This window comes from Eschrichtius robustus, chromosome 13 (assembly GCF_028021215.1).
Source record: "Eschrichtius robustus isolate mEscRob2 chromosome 13, mEscRob2.pri, whole genome shotgun sequence".
NCBI classification, from domain to species: Eukaryota; Metazoa; Chordata; class Mammalia; order Artiodactyla; family Eschrichtiidae; genus Eschrichtius; species Eschrichtius robustus.
In genome coordinates, this window is record NC_090836.1 from 39,746,231 (window position 1) to 39,764,455 (window position 18,225).

The 18,225-nt window shown below is 37.8% G+C and overlaps 1 protein-coding gene across 1 annotated transcript in view; it reads left to right on the forward strand.

Moving 5' to 3' along the window:
• The window catches only part of PCED1B (PC-esterase domain containing 1B), a 146,026-nt gene that overhangs the window by 38,946 nt on the left and 88,855 nt on the right, over nt 1–18,225 (forward strand). The gene's annotated exons all lie outside the window — the stretch shown is intronic.

The window sequence follows — 18,225 nt, forward strand, 5'->3', positions numbered from 1 at the left end:
TTGCGGCAAGTGGGGGCCACTCTTCATCGCGGTGCGCGGGCCTCTCACTATCGCGGCCTCTCTTGTTGCAGAGCACAGGCTCCAGACGTGCAGGCTCAGCAATTGTGGCTCACGGGCTTAGTCGCTCCGCGGCATGTGGGATCTTCCCGGACCAGGGCTCGAACCCGTGTCCCCTGCATTGGCAGGCAGATTCTCAACCACTGCGCCACCAGGGAAGCCCGAGGGTAAGCCTTTAAGAGCTCGATCATGCCAGCATCTGGCTTTCCATTTTGAGCATCTTACTCCAAGACAAGCAAGTTTCTAAGAGAATCTTCTCTCATGTTTCCTAAAGTTCCTTAAGCAAGGTTTAACAGCCTAGTCTGGAGATACAGGTGGGAAGAAGGTTTGGGAAGTTAGACTATGTGCAAGTGAAAACTGTAACTTTGGGGACTTCCCTGGTGACGCAGTGGTTAAGAATCCACCTGCCAATGCAAGGACCATGGGTTCGATCCCTGGTCTGGGAAGATCCCACATGCCGCAGAACAACTAAGCCCGTGAGCCACAACTACTGAGCCCACATGCTGCAACTATTGAAGCCCACACGCCTAGAGCCTGTGCTCCGCAACAAGAGAAGCCACCATGATGAGAAGCCCGCGCAGCGCAACGAAGAGTAGCCCCCACTCAACGCAACTAGAAAAGCCCAGGCTCAGCAACGAAGACCCAACACACTGAAAAATAAATAAATAAATAAAATTGATTCTTTAAGAAAAAAAAACTAACTAACTTTGAATTACTCGAAAGTTGATATCTTCTTCAAAAATAATAAAGAAGAAATATTGCAAAATAAGTCAATTCAAGTCTCAGTCCCTGTGATCTGAATATAATGTGATGTTACCAGTTTTTCTAAGTATCTGAAGGGGTATATAGTAAAGCCTGGCACATAGGTTATCAATATGTGTTTGTATAAATGAACAAATGGACAATGGTTTTAGGACCTTGTGCAAACCAACGGGGGCAAACGTCTCTGGATTAGGCCCAGTTTGGAATCTGTATAACAATGATGGAGGAAATTTCAGGCACAAGAATCAGAAAGCAGTTAAAATCACCTTTTAGTTCTCCTTTATTCTCTGCCAAAACCAGTATTAAACCACCTTCCGGTGATATCTGCTCTGGATTCTGGCCTCTGCTGGTGTGGTTTCTTCCACCACCCTGCGCCACCCCCCTCCTTCAATGTCTGTGACCTTTTGTACCTTCCGTTTTGTAATTTTCAGGGAGCGAACAGAAAGGTTTGTCTTAAAGCCATAGTTGTGCTCATGAGAAACAACTAGAAACTGCTTCGAAAAAGGAAGGTATTGTCAACGCTGATTACCTCCTCTTGGGCAGAATGATGAGCTCTAAGTCATCAGTCAGAATTCTCTTACCTCACTGGAGATGAGCTCAGTGAGCAAGCCCCTCTCTTGGACACTAAAAGAGTTTTCATGGGAATTTTAAAGGCACCACAAATTCTATCACAAGCAGCAGTTAAGTTTTAATGTCCTCTGGAAATGTGTTAATGAAACTTTGATGCAATTACAAGGTCTCATTTGTTAATCCTGGTTGTTTCTCATAAGAGGAAAGATAATCACTCATTGGGTATTAGGGGAGTCAGGTCTATAATGGGGAATTTAACTGAAGTCTTCCAGAACAATTGGCAAATGAATGGATTAACAGGTGAAGGAATTAAGCATTTAAGGAAGGTATAAAAGATGGCTTTATTCATCTGGCCTGCATAGTCTTACACTCCTTTGACAACTTGGCTGGGAATTTTAAATCTTTAATATTTTAAAGAATTTTTAAATGACTCTTAGCTCCCAGAGTTTTGATTATTAAGATTCTTCCTTGGTTTGCATTAATTCAAGTACATTGTTGTAGTTCCAGAAATAGCATCCTTTTTTAAGATTAAAATTCTTTTTCTTAGTCTTGATTAAACTTCTTTAAAAATATTCAATCTTGGAGCTCTTTTATTTCAACCGTGCATGAGCTCATGTGAAACATTTAAGTTCTCAGCCAAAGTGTATACGTAGCGTTTGTATTATTGAATCAGCTTTTCTGTATTTCTACTTAAATATTATAATGTACTTTTTAACTTTTTCCAAGGTGTAGCCATCTGATGCTTACAAACAAACAAATAAGGAAAAAAGTTATTTGCCTTATTTGTTTTCTCTCCTTTCTCTTCTTGGTCTCCTTCCCTTCCTCCTCCTCCTCTTCTTCTTCCTATTCTTATTTTTCTTCTTCTTCTTTTTCTGTCATATTTTTATTACTCTCCTTCTTCCAGAAAGATTTCAATTAGGGAATAGTCTGTTTCTTTGCTGTTAAAAATGTGGTATGGATTGAATCTCCTTATTCATCTTAGAGATCAAGTTTGGTATTCATCTAATGTGCAAGCATTTATTGTCTAAGTGATGTGATGATTATCTACAGCAGATTGGAGGACCCCTTTCAGATTGATACCTCTTACATCTTCATATAATCCTTTTATGTGCAACTACAATGAAAAACAATTGTATACACAGTGTGAATGCTGTGCTATGTTCTTTTTTTTTTTAAGAATTTTTTTTAATTTATTTATTTTATTTTTTATTTTTGGCTGTGTTGGGTCTTCGTTGCTGTACGCGGGCTTTCTCTAGTTGCAGCGAGCGGGGGGCTACTCTTCGTTGTGGTGCATGGGCTTCTTATTGCTAGTGGCTTCTCTTGTTGTGGAGCACGAGCTCTAGGCATGTGGGCTTCAGTAGTTGTGGCGCGCAGGCTCTAGAGTGCTGGCTCAGTAGTTGTGGCTCACTGGCTTAGTTGCTCCGCGGCATGTGGGATCTTCCCGGACCAGGGCTCAAACCCGTGTCCCCTGCATTGGCAGGCAGATTCTTAACCACTGCGCCACCAGGGAAGCCCTGTGCTATGTTCTGATCCTAAGAAATGGTATAGATTGGTTTTCAGCATGTAAAAGCATGTGTTAGTCAGCTTGGACTGCCATAGAAAAGTGCAATAGACTGAATGGCTTAAACAACAGTAATGTATTTCTCCCAATCTGGAGGCAGAGAAGTCCATATCTTGTTGCTGGCTGATTTAGTTTCTGGTGAGGACTCTCTTCCTGGCTTGCTGATGGCTGCCCTCTTGCTGTGTCCTCATGTGGTGGAAAAAGAGAGCTTTGGTGTCTGTCCTTTTTCTTACAAGGACACCAGCCTTACCGGATTAGGGCTCCACCTCATTTAAGCTTTATCGCCTCCTCACAGGCCCTATCATTAAATATAGTCACATTGGGGGTTAGGGCTTCAACATGTGAATTTTGGGGAGACACAATTCAGTCCATAACAGAGCGCTTGAGCTTTTGTTAAACATCAGTAAAGCCATATTCCCGTAAAGTAACACACTATAAATCTATATTAATTAGATTAACAAAAATTTAAATATATAAGATATATAGAACACAAAAAATATTTCTGAATCAATCACTCCATGATTTATTAGTTTATTTCTTTAGCATTTTTTTTCAAAATATGACATTATTCTCTCAGTGTGTTTCTGTGTTAAAATAATCTTTACTAATAAGATTTTTTTCTTGGGTCTACATGGTGCCTAGTATCCAGAAGGCAAATACAGAATTCTATCATCTAAATATTTACTGACACAACCTCTGTATGATGGGCCTTGACTACAAAAGAGATGTTGATAAGCTCTGTGCACACCAATAATTGTTTGTTCCCTTTAGAGAAGTACACAGTCTGTCAAAACACCTGAATTATTTCTAGTCTGCAAATGAATTTAATGGAGGAGATGCTTTTTAGGTCACAGTTTGGGAGAGGTGACATCTTTATTATGAAAAGAGCCAAGGTTTATTTTTTAATCTGTAAAACAAAAACAAATAGATTGGCCTAGCTGATGTCTAAGTTTTTTCAATTCCAAAATTGTACAATGTACTTTATTTTGAGAGATTTTTTATTTTCAAAAAGCACAGTCAGATAAGAAAATGTGACTTGTTTTTGTCATATAAATTTCATCCTAAACATAGTAGATAGCAGGTGACCTTATAACAGTTCACTACTGATACAGTATAAGTTTTAATAGGTAATTGGATTATTTGAGCCTAATTATTTGCCAATCTCAAGGCTAGGTAATCATTTATTAAAAATATTGGAGTTGTGAGGTCCTGGACTCTGTCAACCATGAATGTTTGTAAAACCTCATTCTTTGAAAAACAACACTACTGGCACTGGCATAAGGACAGACATATAGGTCAATGGAATAGAATTGAGAGTCGAGAAATAAACCAATGCATCTATCATCAACTTATTTTTGACAAGGGTGCCAAAACCATTCAAGAAGAAAGAATAATCTTTTCAACCAGTGGTACTGGAACACCTGGATAGCCACATGAAAAAGAATGAAGTTGGACCCTCACCTCTCACCATGCCCAAAAATTAATTCAAAATTGATCAAAGACCTAAACTAAAAAGGTAAAACTATAAAACTCTTAGAAGAAAACATAGGGTTAAATTTTTACGACCTCATATCTGGCAATGGATTCTTAGATATACCACCAAAAGCACAAGCCACAAAATAAAAAATAGATAACTCAGACTTCATCAAAACCAAAAACTTTTGTGCATCAAAGGACACCATCAAATGGCCGGGGGTTGGGGGTAACTTAGGAGTTTGGGATTAACATATGCACGCTGCTATGTACTCAATATAAAATATGTAAACAACAGGGGCCTACTGTATAGCACAGGGAACTATACTCAATATCTTATAATAACCTACAATGGAAGAGAATCTGAAAAAGTATATATATATATATAAAACTGAAACCCATAGTAATTTGAGTTTTTTAATTACTGCAAAATATTGGAGATTTTTAAAAATAAACCTTCCTTTGTAATTTTTACTGAATCTGCAAGTACAAAAATGCATGTTTAACATGTTCTAATACGATTTCTAATACAATAATTTAGTCTAATTAAATGTCCAAAGAGAATATTTTAGATAAGTTGCCTAGGCTGCCTCAGGAAGTTCCTTCTGATTGGGGACAGTAGAGAAGTGGTTAAGAGCACTGTGGACTTAGGCATCTGTCTTGGCTCTGTCAAAACAAGCTGTGAAGAGATGCTCTCAACTTCCCTTTCTTGATCTGTAAAATGGGTATGATTATAGTTCAGTCTTAACTGATGTTATAATTAATTGGAATAATAAAATGAGTACACTTTGCATATAGTAGTCACTTTAAATGCTTCTCATCATTATTATTTTTAATTAGGCATTCATCACTTGGCCTAATAAGCATTCTATTGGAGGACGACGTATAATCTAGTGATTCACACTGGCCCTCTTTTTTTTTTTAAAGCACCATGGCCGATTTGCCACCGACTTAAGTGTTTACACTACAGCAAATGTGCTTCATTTGTAATTGGAGCCAACATGATGTTTCCCTGAAGATGGGCAGAAAGCCAACCACACATACTTGGTTCCAGAACTTGGTATTTCACCTTGTCGGGCTGTGACCTACATCATAATTGCTCAAACCATATTTTGTTAAGTATGAAAAACAAATGCTTTCCTTATGTCCTCAGTAATAGAAAGTCATTAAACATCTTGCAGCTCCTTAATCTTTTAGTTAAGGTATATAGTATAGAAAACTAGATTGATGGTGCCCCTCTCTCGGCAACCTCTTCTCTCAATATCTGCCCTTCTTTTTTAGAAAATGAACATTGTCGTCAAGGCATTAAGCAGCTTCTCTGTAGCCTATAGTTAAGTCCCTCAGACCTGGAAAATGAGAACCTGGAGATGCTTGCAATCCTTGGTGCTTGGATCAATGATTTACAAGTTTATCTTGTCCCTTTGTAAGAGCTTGGCATACAGAGCAAGTCTTATCAAAAATCTGTTCTATGTTTACAAATTTATTAAGAGCTCTGAAATGTCCTGTCCGTTTTTGAGAAGTTGCAAAAGAATTAGTCACTGACCTCCTGGAGATTATAACCCCCTATATCAAAAACAAATACCATATGCCCATTTTATTTCCCTATTTTCTCATTAGTGGGGGACATTTGAGCTTCATGGGAAGCATACCATAGTATGGGAGGCAGAGTACAGAAAATCAGGTTATTAGATTAGAATGAAGAATTTAACATTGTTGACTGCGAAATCTTACTTTCTATTATAACTATACAGTTATGTCATAGCCTAGATTATTTGACCAAATAGTTTTCCACAAAACAAGGTGCTACCTTTGATAGCAGTCACACTAAAGAGATCCATATTCAGTTGCAATTAGCAGTCAAAGAGATTTCCTACAACTTTTGTTAGTTAATAACACTTTCCTCTTTCTGAACACTAAAAGTTATTTTAGCAGGTATGATGACATTATCTGAGCTCTAGCATGGCTCCTTCTAAACAGTGTGTGAGCACAGCCTCATATAGTATATCCATATATATCTGTCCATGCATAGTTGGATTTTATCCAAGCAGAGGTCGTATAGAGATGCTTAATTTTTATGACATCAATTATCTTTGGAGAACAGAGTTTGCAAAAGCATTGCCCTTTAAAGAGCTTATTTAATCTATGGTTAAGCTATATATACTTTCATTAGAATCAATAAAAGAATGCAGCAAAATTCTATAGTAAGTCCACCAGGATATCAAAAACAATTCACATTTCTGTTTCCCCTTCCTTAATATATTTTATATTCAAGTGAAAACTAGGTGAATATAAGAAGACAAGAACAAAAGTTGGATATAAGTGGTAAGATGCCATAGACCCAATGAATCACAGGTATTAAACAAACAAGATTTTTCTTCCCATTTTGTTTCTATTATATTTTAACTTACAAAATCAGGATTATCACAATCATGCTTATCTATAATTTTGAATTCTCTTTTTTATTAACATTTGCCTTGTAACATGACCCTTTAATCATGTTATTAAGTTTCTTCTGAAAATATTTTAGTGCTTGCACGATAATTATATTTTATGAATACATTATTATTTATTTAGCCATCTCCCTACTGTTAGACATTTTGTTGTTTCCATATTGGGCTACTATAAATAAGAGTGCAATGAACATCTTTACACATACATTTTGAACAGTTACTGATATATAATTGACGTACAATAAATAATATAAAGTGTATAAATTGATGTTTTCTCATGTATACACACCTATAACACTATCACTATAATCAAGATAATAAACATATTCATCACCCCCAAAAGTTCTCTCATGCTCCTTAACCCCCTCCTTAATCCACATCCCCAGGAAATCATTTATTTATTTTATGCCAGTATAGATTAGTTTGTGTTTTCTAGAATTTTATATTAATGTAATCATATGGTATATACTCTTTTTGTCTGGCTTTTTTCACTCAACATTATAATTATTTTGAGATTGATGCATGTTGTTTTAGTATTGAGAATTTATTCCTTTTTATTGCTGAACACTGTTCCACTGTATGGATATACCATAATGTGTTTATTCATCCACCTGTTGATGAACATTTGGGTTGTTTCCAATTTCGGGCTGTTACAAAAAATTCAAAGCTTCTATAAACATTCATGAACAAATCTTTGTGTAGACATATGCTTTTGTTTCTCTTGGGTAGATAACTGGGAGTGAAATGGCTGGGTATGTGGTAGGTGTATATTTATCTTTTTAAGAAGTCCGACAGCAGTGCATGAGAGTTCCAATTGTTCCACTTACTGATGCTTACTGATACTTGTTATATTCAGTCTTTTTAGGATATTTTAATAAGGTATGGTGTTACTATATTGTAATTTAAATTTGCATTTACTAATGGCTAATGATGCTGAGCAACTTTTTATGCCCTTATTTGCCATCTCTATATCATCTTTGGTGATGTGCCTGTACAAATTTGTTTCCCATTTTCTAATTGCATTGTTTGTTTTCATATTATTGAGTTTTGGGAGTTCTTTATATATTCTGGATACAGATCCTTTATCCGATAGATGATTTGCAAGTATTTTCTCCTTGTCTTTGGCTTGGTTTTTCAACCAAGCCAAACCAAACCAAACCAAACCAAACCAAACCAAACCAAACCAAACCAAATAAAGCAGAGTCTTTTCAATAGCAGATATTCTTGATTTTGGTGAAGTCCAATTCATCAGGTTTTATTGTATGGATTGTCTTTTTGGTGTCATACTTGAGAAATACTTGCCTAGCTCAACGTCACAAAGGGTTTCACTTATGTTATCTTTCAGAATTTTTAAAATGTTGTGTTTTACATTTAGGTCAATGATGTGTTTTTTTTTTTTTGGTTAAGTTTTGTACACTGTAAAAGGTGTAGAATGCAGTTTGCTGTTGTTGTTGTTGTTATTCTTTTTCTTGGTATATGGATTGCAAATTTTTCCACTACTATTTGTTGAAAAGACTACCCTTTCTCTAGTAAATTGCCTTTGTATCTTTGAAAAAAATTAATTGTTCATATATATGTGGGTCTGGACTTTCTGGACTTGCTGTTCTGTTCCATTGATCTATCTGTCTATCCTGATGGGCAATGGCATGCAGCTTTGATTACAATAGCTTTATAATGTCTTTATATCAGATTGTGTTAACCCTCCATTTTTGTTCTTTTTTAAATTGTTTTGACTGTTCTAGGTCCTTTGTATTTCCATATGAAATTTAGAATCAACTTGTCAATTGACAAAAAATCCTGCTTAGACTTTGATTGAGATTGTGTAGTATGTACAGATGGATTTGACAATAATTGGAATCTTACTAATATTGAGTCTTCCAATTCATAAATATAGTATATCTCTCCATCTATTTAGGTCTTTAATTTTTCTCAGCAGCGTTTTGTAGTTTTCAAAGTACAGGTCTTACACATCTTTTATAAGATTTATCCCTAAGTAGTTCACATTCTTTGATACTATTATAAATGGAATTGCATTTTTATTTCAATTTCTTATTGCTTATGGCTAGTATACAGAAAAAAATTGACTTTAGCACTTTGGGCTTGTATCTCACAATTTCACTGAACTCACTTATAAGTTCTAGTAGCTTTTTTATAGATTTCCCTTGATTTTCTACATACACAATCATGTCATCTGCAAATAAAAGCAGTTTTATTTTCTCCTTTCCAATCTTTTCCAAAAATGCCTTCTATTTCTTTTTATTTTCTTACTGCATTGATCAAACCTCTAGTAGAATGCTAAATGGAAGCAATGAGAGTAAACATCCTTGCCTTGTTTTCACTCTTATAGGGAAAACATTTCAGTCAATCTTTCATCATTAGCTATGATGTTAGCTGTAAGTTTTTTTGTAAAAAACCTTTTATTTTCCCCTGAGGTTGAGAATTTTCCCTTCTATTTATAGTTTACTGTGAGTTTTTATAAGGAATGTATGTTGGATTTTGCCAAATGGTTTCTCTGTATCTGCTGAGATGATCACATGTTTTTCATTTTAGTCTATTAATACGGTGAATTATATTGATTGGTTTTCTAATGTTAAAACAACTGTGCATTCCTAAGATAAACACCACTTGTCAAGATGTATTATGCTATTTATGTAATGTTGAATTCAATTTGCTAAATTTTATTAAGTATCTTGGCACTAAGTTTCATGAAGGATATTGGTGTGTAGATTTCTTTTGTTATGGTGTCTTTGGTTTTGGTCTCAGTATAGTACTGGCCTTCTGAATGTGTTGGGAAGCAACACACCTCTGCAATTCCCTTGGAGAATTTTTTTGTAGAATTAGTATTATTTCTTCCTTAAATGTTTGTTGAGATTCACCAGAGAAGTCATGTGAACCTGGAGTTTTCTTTGTGGGAAATTTTTTATTTCAAATTCAATTTCTTTAATAGATGTAGGATTACTTAGGTTATTTATTTCTTGTAGAATGAATGGGCTTTCATAGTTTGTGTCTTTCAAAGAATTCATCCATTCCATCTATGTTATCAAATTTATTTGCATAAAGTTTTTCATAATATTCCCTCATTATCCTTGTTACTATCCATTGAGTCATCTCTCATCTCTGATGTTAGTATCTTGTTTATTCTCTCTTTTTTCCCCTCTTGATTGGACTGGCTAGAGTTTTTATCAATTTTAATGATTTTTCTCAAAGAACCAGTTTTTGGTTTCATTCCTTTTCTCAGTTATTTATATTTTTCTATTTCATTGATTTTTCACTCTGATCTTTATTATTTCATTTATTCTGCTCCCTTTTGGTTTTCTTTGCTGTTTATTTTCTGATACTTAAAGTGGAAGATGAAGTCAATGATTTCAGAACCTTCCTTTTGAATACTGGCATTTTAGTTCTAGGAACTATCCTTTAAGAACTGTGTCAACTGAATCCCACTGCATTCCACAAATTTTGGTATGTTTTGATTGCATATGCATTTAGTGCAAAGTGCTTTCTAATTTCCCTTTGATTTGTTTTATTACCCAGGGGTTATTTAGAAATGCGTTATTTCACTTCCAAATATTTGGGGATTTTCTGATTATCTTTCTGTTATTGACTTCTAATTAAATTCCACTGGGCTGAGAGAGTATACGTTGCATGACTAAATCCTTTTAAATTTATTTAAACATGTCTTATGGCTTGGAATATTGCCTATTTTGGTAAATTTTCTATGTACATTGGAAGAGAATGTGTTTTCTGCTGTTGTTGGGTGAAGTGTTCTATAAATTACTATTAGATCAAATTGGTTGATAGAGTGGTCAAGTCTTCTATACACTTACTAATTTTTTTGTCTATTTGGTCTATCAATTACTGAGAGAGTGCATGTACATTTTTTCGCATCTTGAACTTTTGCATCTAAAACTTTTTTATGTTTCATTAATACCTAATAAGAGAACAATATTGTGAATGCCATATGGAAAATCTTGGTATCATTTATTAATTTAGTATTTATCATTTATTAATAAAGTACTTAGAAATGTTGTTCTACAGATTTAGATTTTGAAATGAGAAGTTTAAATAGTTGGCTGATTATGGCAGTTGACAGTCTCAAGTCAGGTTGATCTATGAAATGATTCAGTGGTATGAACACTATGATCCAAATGATGAGGTATAATTTAGTGATTTCAAAAATTTTTTCTCAGTTCTAAAAAACTTCCCTCACATAAAATTTTACCAGAAATTCAATACAGATAGAAAAGTGAAATAGCTTCTCTTTTATCTGGACTCCAGTTGTTCAGCCTCACTGTGGCCCTCACTCTCCTTCCCCCAGAGGCACCCCCTCCGGTTACCTCAGCAGAAGACTTCAGACACCATGGAGAGTATTGAAAACAGTAGACGTACCCAAATGCTCTGCTAACCAAGAAAAAAAAAAAAAAAAAAGATCCCATTCAAAACGTTTACTGAAGTGAAATTGTAAATGGATTTCAACTCTCACGTCAACAATAGGGATTGGTAACCTGCCTAGTGAACTGTCTGAAAAAAATGTCTGAAATTGATTCCTGTCTCATTAGGAACTTAAGGGGTCATGTTCAATTATTGATGTCTGCCAGGGGCCCACGTGTGGGAAGTGGAAGAGCACATGCCACACATTTGATATTCTTAGAGATATTGACAAATCTACTGTTTAAACTTGGTTTCACATGACATCTCCTAGCTGAATAATATGTTTGGCAAATTAGGGAAAGTATACAGTGACATTTGTCAGGCTTTTCCAAATTGAAATCGACAAAGAATGCTTAAGTAACCTTGTAGGATAAAGATTTGTGTAAGGCTACATGGGATGGTGAGGAGGCACAGGACAGCCTCTCAGAATTTCCTTCACAGCATGTCAGAAGTCCCAGTGGTCTGTCAAGGGAACTCTGAACCAGGGGCCCACTGTCCCCTTCTGTAGTGCTCTGCCAGCATGATGACTTAGCTGCTCTCTCCTTTTCTTTCACTGTTCCTACCGTAACAAACTAACTCTAATTCTCTTTGCCTCAAGGCTTCTGCTCTCCGCCTTCTTTCTGTATATCTCCTTGCCACATTCCTCTCTGTACATTTCAAGTTCAAATTCCCCACAGAGAATGATAGGTCAACGAATGACTCTCCAGAATGGAGTGTCCCTTTGGGCAGAATTCTCATGCCAGGTTACTTACATGGCACTGGGCAGCCTATAGATAGCTGTCCTTTGATCTGGTGCCCATCCCTAGTCCAATCACTCGTGGTTAAAGTGGCTAAATCACAAGGTACGAAGGATGGAGAAGGGGCCATGTGTCTGTCAGGAACTCTGAAGGATCCCAGCAGGAGGCGCTTTACCTGGCAGGCATGAGACATGGCCTGTCCATCATAACCATGTCCCACAGCATGGTGAACACCAACTGGACTTGCTTGGTGTCACAGAAAGAACAAATTTCCTTATGATGGGCTAAAGCAGTGGTTTTCCAATTGTGCTTGGCAGGAGTCTTGAGTTCTGCCCAAAGGAGAAACTTAGTAAGTAGGACCCTGAGCTCCCTATGCCCTTTTTCAACCACTGCAGTTTCATATTATTCATTTTTACAGATTGGATTTTCAAGTAAAATTTTACTTGAAATTAACATTCCTCTATTAACAAATAGTGAACTGAGAGCCACTGAGCTATAGTAGTAGAAAAACTTTCATTTGGATAATTTTTTTTAAGTAGTGAAGCTTTCGTTTTTAAAGAGTAAGTGTTATTAAGGTATACAATGGGACATCCCTGGTGGCACAGTGGTTAAGAATCCACCTGCCAATGCAGGGGGCACGGGTTCGAGCCCTGGTCTGAGAAGATCCCACATGCCACGGAGCAACTAAGCCCACGCGCCACAACTACTGAGCCTGAGCTCTAGAGCCCACGAGCCACAACTACTGAAGCCCGTGCACCTAGAGCCCGTGCTCCACAACAAGAGAAGCCACCACAATGAGAAGCCTGCACACTGCAATGAAGAGTAGGCCCCGCTCGCCGCAACTAGAGAAAGCCCGTGCACAGCAACAGACCCAAAGCAGCCAAAAATAAATAAATAAATAAATAAATAAATAAATAAATAAATAAGCATATTACTAAAAAAAGAAAAAAAAGGTATACAATGAAATATAAAACGTCACTGAATGTATTTTACCCAGTTTTCTCTAAAATGCTTCTGAGAAGGGTAAACAGGAAAATAGAATAAGTTTATTTAACATTACTTTCTTCATCACAATTGTTTTTATGTCAGATCTTATCATGGGAAAGTGTTTAATTACGACTGTAAATATTTATTTGATGAGTAGGATAAAAATTTTGATACCAACAAGCAGATTACACATTCAAACGGTTAAAAATAACATACTATTAAAGCTGTCTTCGTTGCTTTAGTTTACAGATACAGGACTGTAAAGTCCGTATTAATTGCTAGTTACATTGACAGTTAACTACTCATGATGAATTGGGATGCATTCGAGCAGCAGTCCCCAACCGTTTTGAAGACAATTTTCCACGTATGGGGTGGGTGGGCCGGTAGGGGGAGATGGTTCAGGCGGTAATGTGAGCGATGGTTCAGGCGGTAATGCAGGCGATGGGGAGCTACGGGGAGAGGCAGATGAAGCTTCCCTCCTCGCTCAGCGGCCACTGCTCACCTCCTGCTGTGCCGCCGGGTTCCTAACAGACCGAGGACTGACAGCGGTCCGAGGCCCGGGCGTTGGGGACCCCTGCATTGGAGGACGGAGAAAACGATAAAAGTGCCCACTGAACTGAGAAAGCATCTTGAAACCAAAAGAAAAATGAGGCAGGCAGCTCTGTATAATCAATGGATTGGTTTTTTTTTTTTTTTTTTATAGGGTAACTTACAAGGTGGGACCAGGATCCGACAGACAAAGATCTGGAAGCATTTGCAAGTGTGTTCCACACAGCCAAGGGGCCATTAGGACGGTTTTATAGTTAACCTAGGGTATGGCGGTAGGAACTTGGAAACAGGATGTGCATTCCTAAGTCAAGACGCATGAATGGGTCACTAGTCTCGTGGGCACCAGTAATACATCAGCAAAGGTTTTCATCATTGTTTGGGGACCAACAGGGCATAGAGGCTACCTGGTCCTAATGATTATTGAACAATATCTATTAACTACAAAGCCCTTGACTTTGGAGAAGTGATTTACTACACAGTACAGTCCTGGGTAGGATCAGCGGAAGGACAGGAAAAACTGTAAGGGCCCAAGATGGAGTCAGTTATGCTAACAGCCATACGGGATGCATCACAGCAATCACACATTACTTATATGTTAGATCAATGCGTACATTTTATTTTATTAGAACAATCATATTTGTTATGTTCAGTCTTATCATAGAATGGTTATCTCCAAGAACATTTGTTTTTAACTGAAAGTATCTTGCTGGCATTTATAAATATGAATTACTTTTAAAACTGAGGAACCATATCCTTATTCTATGACTTGGGACATGCCAATACTTATTTAAAAGAAGTCTGGCTCATCCAATAAAGATTTCATGTCACCGTGACTTGTTGAAATGACAAAACTATCTGAAACTCTCTTCTAAGCATTCCACCCCTTAGGCTGAGCAAACGTACCCCCAGATTCTTCTCTTCAGAATGCCCCCCAAATGCCCTCTTTAGCCAATGTAAGACAACAGCCTTCCTTTACTTCCTCTCAGAATCTTAGTGGCTCTCTGGTTTAAGCAGAAAACTATTCAACTAGTCTCATTTCCTAGACACTTGTTAGAGTCAATGTGTAAAAACACCCAGATGGGTGCTCTGTTCTATGCATCTTCTGTCCTGGCTGGGATTACACCAGAAAATTCTCACTGCAGAAACCACTACGAGCAAAAGGGAAGGAAGGTTGGAGGGAGCAACCTGGGCATGGGTCGTTTTTTTTCCCTCCATGGCTCATTTCCAGTTTTCTCCAACTTCCTGATTGTGCCGAACCTGGTGTCATGTTTTGCTTCATCTTTACATGAATAATGAGGAGGCTGGGGTGAAAGTAAGTGTCCTGGGCAGTAATGGACTTTACATGGAAAGTCATTGGCATCAAGGACAACTAACAACAGTGGAAACCTTGAGATTTTTCCAGTGTGTTTTCTTTTTTAATAAAACAATAACTGGCTGCCAGTCTTCATATTAATAAATAATTAATTGCCCCTTCCTTTTTTGTGAACTCTTATTTGCATATGAACTTCTGAACAATCAGTTGAGATGGAGCCTTGATTTATTGAAGTGGATCTGCATAAACGTTCTTATGGGAAAAATAACCATGTCATAAACATCTTGCACCAATTAATTTTTATTCCTATGTGTACTTAAGCCTGTAGTCTGGAGTTTGGGCCCAGTTTACCCAAACTAAAAATGACCCTAATATAGTTGTAGTAAGACTTTTTCCTCTGACGTAAATGCCCCTGTAAAAATGTCCCAGTGCAAAGGAAGAATTAAATGGCTTACACTTGGATTTATAGTTCAGAGCTTGAATGCCATCATTATGTTATCAGGAAAACAATATTCTCATGCAGGCTAAGGGGCAGGCTTCATCTGACAGTGAAGTCAGTTCAGTCACTGTAGTGTGTTGTAAGTTGATTTCTAGATGGCCCTAACTACACGCTTCACCCTACCCAACTACGTCAGAAACTGTGCTGTCAGTTAGAAGCGAGACTGGAGGGGACACTGCATGTGACTCAGCCTAAAGGCATTGATTGCTATTACTGGAATAAAACCCAAACCATGACCTAAGGATGGCAAGTAACATCCTCTTGAAGTTGAATAACAGCGTCACTACCAAAGGAGACCCACACCCAGCTGGGGCACAATCAATATCTGTGGAATTTAAGTTAGAAGTTCTTTTGTTAAAGATTATCATTAGGAATATAGTACATTCAGGGGGAAAAAATGAAAGAAATATGACAATATTGTAATCCCATAACACTGATGAGTAGACAGTGGTTCAATATACTATTCTACTTTTATATGTGTTTAAAATTTTTCATATTTGAAGCTTAAAAATACAGTTTAAAAGTAATTCTCCCATCTTTCTTATAAAGGAACGTTTAGAGGATATTTTCTTTATGTTTAGTTCCATAAAATAATACCAAGTTAATTTAAATTACTAAGACACAAATATTATTTTCTGACTATTTTCACCTATTTATAGATCTGCACAAGTTTGGAATTCATCCTTGATAAGCTAAACTGAGTAAGGTAACATGACATCAGCAAGCATACTTCCCAGGTACCTCAAGGGCCATGATTTCTGTAGTAGGGATTGTACTAAGAGAAGAAAGACAGGTCTATGCCTGTCTTAAAACAGTTTGCTTTGATGGATGCCCTGCTGGGGCACCGCTTATATGGGGCACTGAAACATCAGAGACAAAATGGCTAGATGGTTGGACCAAAAGCAATTGTATAATTCTTGGTTCACTAATAATGACAGGTATAATTATGGGAGTGGGCTGGTGGGAACTGGGGACACATCATGCCAGTGGGATTTGGAAAAATGACCATGGGCATTCTGGGTTCAGACTTGATATTCACTGAGATCTGTTGCTAAAGATAAAGCTGGACACTAGTTAAAACACTGAAGATAGGTTCTACTCAGTAACAAACTATTGCAATAGGGAAAGGGGGCCAGTATGAACTGAACTCAACTTTGCCAAAGCAAAAGGCAGGAGGCTTTTTAAAGGCAAGGGTGGGGGGCTTCCGTGGTGGTGCAGTGGTTAAGAATCTGCCCGCCAATGCAGGGGACTCGGGTTCAAGCCCTGGTCCTGGAAGATCCCACATGCCGCAGAGCAACTAAGCCCGTGCGCTCTAACTACTGAGTCTGCACTCTAGAGCCCGTGAGCCACAACTACTGAGACCGTGTGCTGCAACTACTGAAGCCCACGTGCCTAGAGACCACGCTCCACAACGAAGAGTAGCCCCCGCTCGCAACTAGAGAAAGCCCGCGCGCAGCAACAAAGACCCAACGCGGCCAAAAATAAATAAATTTAAAAAAAGGCAGGGGTGGGCCAAGGGCAAGGAACTGGGGAGTGTTAGGGGGGTTGGCCCCTGTGACTGGATCTTCTGACTTTGTTTATTGGTGCTTATCTGGAAGAGAAACAGATGTCTCCTATCTTAATGGCAGGAGCAGTGGAGCAAGTAAAAGTAAGGCCCCACCAACTTAGGCCCCGATCCTCCCACTGGCCTGTGGAAGAGTCATCTCCACAGATGTTTGCATTTCAAAGACTCTCAGGCCCTTGAAGAAACCGTCTTGGGTAGTAGAATTACATCTCAAAGGGCAGAGAAAGGATTTATAATTGCAAGCTTTCTAAAGTGTCTGCTCAAAGAGAGGGTGCAAGAGCCTGTCTACCAATTACCAGGTTTTGGCCAGGAACAAACAGTAAATTCTCCTGGAAGCACTAGTCTTTTTCAGGCAGATACTTTGAGAAGGAGTGCAGACTTGAGCTGTTAGAAACTGTGCTAGTGTTTGTTTAAGTCTCTTGGTGGTGGAGGGAGCAGGGCAGGACTGGACAAAATCACTTGTTCTGAGAGCCTGCAAGTTTTATAGGCCAAGGTTGCAATCTGTTCGAGAAGAGGGCTCAGAGGACCCTGACCACAGGTTGGTCAAGGAGATCGTCTTTGTCACAGCTCAGAGTTTCCACTAATAAAATCCTTTTGTATATAAAGTACATCACTGTTCCCTGAAGACCAGTATCACAGTTCTAGCATAAGACGCCTCACATCAGGTATCTTACTTGCCAGGGCAAGGGAAAGAAAGAAAATCCTAATAGTGACTTTCAAGATGCAATTTCCAGTGACCGAGATCCCTGCCTGCTTCATGACGTGAATGGTCAATCCAGAAGTAAGAGCATCTTCAGATGCTCAAGGAAGTATTCCATAACATGATGGGCATTTTGTGCCACATGGGAAAATAAAGAGGAGATTTAGAATGCAAGGCCTTCGTTAGATTAGGACAGGAGATATTGTAAATTTACTTTGTGGACAGGGCTTTATGTGTCTGTTTCCTTATCAACATGGAACGCCTACCTTCCTTTCTCTTTTTCTTCCTTCTTTTTTTTTTTTTTTTCAATTCAGTGAAATGTAAGGAAGACACCTCTTATTAACACTTAAATAATACACCAAACAGAAAATAATACAAATGTCTGGTTAGAAAATAGGAAATTCAAACAGGGCAAAAACTGTACAAATGAAAAAAACAAGCAACCCCCCCCCCCAAATTGACTCCTTCCCACCCAATCTTTGACCTCAAAAGTAACTGCTATTGAATAATGTCTTGTGATTCATCCATGACACAAAAGGATACACATATGCGTGTACACATGTACATGTGTTTATG